Here is a 6,591-nt window from a genome sequence, read left to right as displayed (position 1 = left end):
ACATGTTTCATTTTGATTTCTGTACTGTATATATCTGCATGATCAAAAGATACCATTTTGAGTACCAGATTTAAAAAGTAAGAGTAAAGGAATATTAATCTAGGTTTAAAATTAGTCATTCAAAAGAGCTGTAGACGTCCATCTTTGGTTACTTCATAAATATATCGAGTCCTGTTAAATTACATGTTTACTTAGGTAAGATAATGACAAATTAAAAAAACCCATGATTCATAGTATTTGTCCTCCAGTTGGTTAGAATGTAGTTGGGGAGATAAGAATGAATGTGACATAGAGAATAAAGTGGTATATGACATATGTTTATTCAAAAAAGCTGTTCGTGGACAAGATATTTCAGTTCTCATGGGAGAAGTGGATCTTATGTTTGGCTTTCTCTGAGTAACGGGTCAAATTTGGATGTTTACACAGAAAGGCACAAACCTATGCCTGATATGTTTTTTTAAAAAATTAAAGGCTTACTAGTTCTCTTTAATAATGAAAATAAAAGAATCTTAATTCACTGCCTAGTCTTGGCAACATTTACTGTGATATACATTATGACAACTTTTTACTTGTCATGTTTTTAGCTTTTACCAGTGACTTTTATGTTCTTATTTGAAGGATAGAAAGTTGCTACAACAATAATAGATAATATGTTTGGATTTTGAGTTTAAAGTCTATAATCTTATCTGTTGTACTGATGCAAGAGGAGAAATATATCATAATTTGTTAATAATTTTAGGTGTGGAAGGTTACCATCTTACATATGAAATGGTCTTTGTATCAGGCCCCCCCCCCTTTTTCCTAAAGGCAGTCAAATTTAGCAGTGGGGGGTTGTGTACCAACTTTAGTGACACTAATGTTAATAAATTCTGATAACCCTCTCTACCATAGGCCCAGCCTGTATTAGCTCTTTAATGTATCAAAATCATAGCTCTCAGTGATCTGGGATTAGGCAGGCTCTTTTATGTAATCCCTGGTTTCCAGTTAGAACAGAAGTCATATATGTTTAATAATATTAATTGTAGTTTAGTTCGAGCCCTGTAAGGTTGATGCTATTATACCCATTTTATGGATGAGGAATGTGGGTTAAGGAATTTGCCCAAGGGTCGCATAGCAAGTAAGAATAATGACAATGCTCTTTGGAATGGCAATAACTGGGCAGTAAAATAAAAAGGAAGCATTCTGTGTGTGTGTGTGTGTGTGTGTGTGTGTGTGTGTGTGTGTGTGTTAAATTTTCAATGACTGTTTATGCCTTGCAGTATTCTTTGTAAACCTTGCTTCTTTTTTTCTAGGAGGATTAAGGTTATATGTCACTATAAAAGTGGAGGGATTTGGGAACTACTAAAATTTTAGTTCCTTTGTCATTAGCAAGTGAAAATAGATTTATTCAAGTCCTTTTATGACTTACTGTGAAGAAATATGATCAACTAAGGGTTTTGTTACATGTTCTAGACAGTGTATGCTTATAAAAAAGTTTCTTAATATTGGGTGGTGTGTTTACGTGGAAATGAAACAATTCATTGCTGTTAATGTGACTTTTAGAAAAGACATTTTAATAACTAATGGGACATTTACGTGTTTTTCAGCAAGGCGAAAAAATTATTCAGGAGTTTCTATCCAAGGTGAAACAAGTGCCATTTACTGAAATGTCGGAAGAAAACATCAGTATAAAGTTAAAACAGCTGAAAGCTGAGGTGATAGCAAAGAATAATAGTTTTGTAAATGAAATCATTTCACGAATAAAGGTTACTACTTGAGAAAATCCCACCAATGAAATGAAGATAATATTGATAAGCTGTTGTCTGTAATACTTTTTTTATTGTTTTATATTAACACCTTTTCCATAGTGTTAACTGTCAATGCCCATGGGCTGTCAACTTAATAAAATATTTAGTACTACTTTGCTCTGAATACATTTTCAAAGATCTTTATTTTGAAAAATCACAGCTATAACTGAGGACTGTTTAAATGTACTTGGGCAATAATAAGCAATATGCTGAATTTTATAAATAAAATCATGTAGTTCGTGGAATTCGAGATGCATTGTATTTCTTTGCAGTGTGACTTCTATACATCTTTGTTCCCAAATGGTATGGAAGAAACAGCCCAGAGATCTTGTAAAAATAAAGGATCTTACAAAGCTGGGATCACTGTGGAGATCATTGCCAGTATCCCCAGAGTGTCCATCTGTTGACAGGAGCCAGGTTGGCTGCATATGCATTAGCCAAGGAACTTATAAATCCAGAGTCCTAGTGTGAGCCTGTGTCGCCTCTGCCAATCTCTAACCCCTAGTCTGTCATGAGACTTAGACATCCGGATTTTAACAAAACATTTCAGATCCGGAACCCTGATTTAATCTACTACTTTTTTTTTTTTTGAGACGGAGTCTCACTGTGTTGCCCTGGCTAGAGTGCCGTGGCGTCAGCCTAGCTCACAGCAACCTCAAACTCCTGGGCTCAAGCGATCCTCCTGCCTCAGCCTCCCGAGTAGCTGGGACTACAGGCATGTGCCACCATGCCCGGCTAATTTTTTCTATATATTTTTAGTTGTCCAATTAATTTCTTTCTATTTTTAGTAGAGACGGGGGTCTCGCTCTTGCTCAGGCTGGTTTCGAACTCCTGAGCTCAAACAATCCGCCCGCCTCGGCCTCCCAGAGAGCTAGGATTACAGGGGTGAGCCACCACGCCCGGCCTAATCTACTACTTTTATCTTACAAGAAAGAGATGGAGGGGTTAAGGGTTAGTTGCTGATCCTGCACAATGTGAGGGGAAAAGGACAGGCTTTTCAATAAATGCAGTGGGATGGTGGTGTGTTCATACAGGAACAAATGAAATTAGATTCCTACGCCTTATATAAAAATCAACACCAGTGAATTTTAGACCAAATGTGTAAGGCACAATTATCAGACTTTTAGTGTTTAGTTTTATAATCCTGTAGAAGATAATAGAGAAAAGATTTTTACGTCCTTAGCTTTGGGAAAAACTTCCTAAGTCACAAAAAACACCATTCATAAAGTTTGACATATTTATCTATATATTGAAATTAAGAACTTCTTTTCATTAAAAGCCACTACAAAGTGAAAAGACATGATCCATAAAGGAAGAACATACTAGCACCACATAAAATATCAAAGAGCTGGGTGTGGTGGTACATGTCTGTAGTACCAGCTGCTGGGGAGACTGAGGCAGGAGGATCATTTGAGCCCAGGAGTTCAAGTCCAGCCTGAGCAACATGGCAATTTTGCATTTCTTTAAAAAGAAAAAAAAATTCAAAGGATTAATATCCAGAATAAAGAATCCCTATAAAATCATTAAGAAAAAGGATCACTTTATCTCCATGTAACTGAGTAACAAAAGACAAGCCAATTACAAACAGGCAAAGAATCTTAATAGACATTTTTCCAAGAGGCATACAAATGGACAAGAAGTGCATGAAAAGATACAGATCAAGGAAATGCAAGTCAGAACCACAATGAGCTACCACTTCACACCAGCAGTTAAAGTTAGATGGTAAGTATTGTGGAGGAAGCAGAGAAAGTGGAACTCTGGTGCACTGCCGGTGGGAATGTAACATGGTGCAGCTGCTCTGGAAAACAGTCTGGCAGTTCCTCAAACAAACATACAGTTACCATATCCAAGAGGAATAAAAATGTATTTCCACAAAACTTGTACACATGTTTATAGCAGGATTATTCATAATAGCCAAAAGGAGGAAACAACCCAAATGTCTATTAACAGGTGAATGTATAAACAAAATACGACATACCCATGCAATGGACTATTATTCTGCCATAAAAGGAATGAAGTGCTGATACATGGTACAGCTTGGATGAATCTTGAAAACGTGCTAAACGAAAGAAGCTGGTCACAGGAGTCTGCACATGATACAATTACATTCAAATGAAAGTTCAGAATAGGGAAATCTATAGAGACAAAGTAGACTAGTAGTTTAGGACTATGGGCCGGGGTATTGGGGGTGTGAAAGTTAAAGGGTACAGTGTTTCTTTGTGAGATGGAAGTTCTAAAATTGGTGATGGTTGTACATATCTGTGAATATACTAAAAATCATTGAACTGTACACAGATGAACGAATCAGATGGTATGGAAATTAATAAAGCTGTTTTAAAAAAAAAAAAAGTTCAGATGCTTCTCTCGAGGAAATCTTGCCATTAATGCTATCCAAAAATAAATAATAATAAAAGAGGAAATCTAAGTGGTCCATGAACATGAAGGTCTTCAATCACCGGTGAGAAAAATGAAAACCATGCCAGGCTATCCCCTACTTAGCCTCCTGCCACACTGAGAAGCATTTCAAGGGTAGCAATGCCAACTGTTGGTGAGTATGTGGAACAACACTGCTGGTGGGTGTAAGATTATCTAGTGAAGTTGAAAATATGCATACAACCCAGCAGCTCTACTCTAGGTGCATACTCTAGGGATGCTTGTGCACATTGTGCTGCAATATGTATACAAGAATGTTCATAATATCCAAGATCAAGGTGCCAGCAGGAAAGAAAACGGAAAAAAAAAAAGTGTTAATAATAGCCCCAAACTGGAACAACCCAGCAGTGAAAATGAACTCCAGCTACACAAAATAACATAAATGGAATCTTGAAACACTAAGTAAAAGAATTGACACAAAAAGGATACACAATTTTTTCCCATTCATATGAAGACTAAGAACATGATATTGGCCAGGTGCAGTGGCTCACACCTGTGATCCCAGCACTTTGGGAGGCTGAGGCAGAAGAATCCCTTGAGCCCAGGAGTTTGAGGTTGCATCCAGATGAGACGACAGAGTGAGACCATGACTCAGAGAAAAAAAAACCTGTATTGTTTGGGGATGCAGTCATGGGGCAACTATAAAAAAATGAGAAAGTTCTCTGCCTTGGCACCATCTTTCTAGAAACCTCTGCACCATAAGGGCGAAGTGGAGGAAGAAGTGGATGTGCAGGCTGAAGCGCAAAAGAAGAAAGACGAGGCAGAGGTCCAAGTAAACAGCTTGCCTTTTGCACATGCGAAGGCCACAAGAGCAAAAACATGGAATGCCAGAGTCTGGGGATGCTGGTACAACTTGTTGGACTGCATGCAACTGTCTAGAACTTGCCTCTGAATGGATCTAGAACTTCATCACCATCCAATCGCCAAGACCACCTCTAAGAGACCCGTCTTGCTCATACCAAAACAGTCCCTATTGGTCCTTTGCCCTGGACCTGACATTCTGGACTGGTTCTGTTCTCAGTTGTGGCCAAGTGTAACAAGTATACAGTAAATCATATCTTCTGTTTCGGCTGACGAAGAAGGAAAAAAAAAACCAAGAAAGTGATTGTATAAGTCAGGAGAGTGGTTGTCTTTGCTTAGGGACATGGGGTGCTGATGGGGAGGGGGCAAATAAGGGCCTCTGGAAGGGCACAGCATTGTGTTTTTTGACCTGAGTGGTTTTGCAGGTGTTTGCATTATAGTTACTGCAATTTTGTTTCATACACTTAAAATTTGATATGAGAACAAACTGAAATTTAAGATCAATGATCCCTTTAAAATACTCAATTAGCCACGTTCTTTTTCCTCATCATTGGTAATTTAGAGTGAGTTACATCAGTTTTTCTGGATACCAAAAGCTTAGGAAGAAGGCAGACTTAGAAAGATTTTAAATGTGGCAATCTTTATTGGTTTACAAAATCATTTAACCACTTACAAGTGGAAAACTTTTATAGAAATCAAAAAGGAATTTTTAAATTCCAGTGAAATATTTCATCCCTTAGCTGTAGAAGAGTCTTTTTTAGATTGCTGCACAAAAGCGTGCTTAACATGGAAATCAGTTTTTAGTTGGTTTTAGTTGTTAGAGCTACAAGAAATGGGGGATGGAGAGGGGAAACAGTGTTGATTCCAAGAAAACGTGTAATCTACCAAGCTCTGATAAATCAAGCTGCTTTCATTTCTCTAAAAGAGACTTGGTGTTTAGTTCTAAGATGTTTTTGAAAATGAAAAAACGTAATAGATCTGCTTAGGATGTTTCAGACTTAAGCTGTGCTTATTACATGAATATGCTAATGAAACAACCAGGCCTTCAATTAGAGTCTCCTTCCTGTTAAAATGGTGGATGTAAAACAAAATATAAACTAATTTCTGACCTGTCAAAGGTTTTTCTCAAAATTTTAATTGTAATGTGGCTTGGTTTTTCTTCCCCACTCAAACATGAATTTGGGTAATACCAAAGTAAAGCTGAATATGTATTATCCAAGATTTAAAACTCAACCATACTGTTACCATGAAATTTATTGACCACATAACCATGTTTCTTAAAAAATACATGTTTTTTTATTTTGTTTTATTAGCACTAAGAAGCCAAGATGCAATTAATTTGATTTTTTTTTCTTAAAATACTGTTTTGGGGTTAAACGTTGTAACAAAACAGGTATTAGGAAAATGTTTTAAGATAGATAATATTTAAGATTCTGGGCCTGGCGCAGTGGCTCACACCTGTAATCCTAGCACTCTGGGAGGCCGAGGCGGGTGGATCGTTTGAGCTCAGGAGTTCGAGACCAGCCTCAGCAAGAGCGAGACCCCTGTCTCTACTAAAAATAGAAAGAAA

At 37.3% G+C, this 6,591-nt stretch overlaps 1 protein-coding gene across 1 annotated transcript in view; it reads left to right on the top strand.

Moving 5' to 3' along the window:
- The window catches only part of MSH2 (mutS homolog 2), an 82,138-nt gene that overhangs the window by 61,633 nt on the left and 13,914 nt on the right, over positions 1-6,591 (top strand). The gene's annotated exons all lie outside the window — the stretch shown is intronic.

Source organism: Propithecus coquereli, unplaced genomic scaffold, assembly GCF_000956105.1.
Source record: "Propithecus coquereli isolate 6110/MARCELLA unplaced genomic scaffold, Pcoq_1.0 Scaffold136, whole genome shotgun sequence".
NCBI lineage: Eukaryota > Metazoa > Chordata > Mammalia > Primates > Indriidae > Propithecus > Propithecus coquereli.
This window is presented reverse-complemented; position numbering and strand designations above follow the sequence as displayed.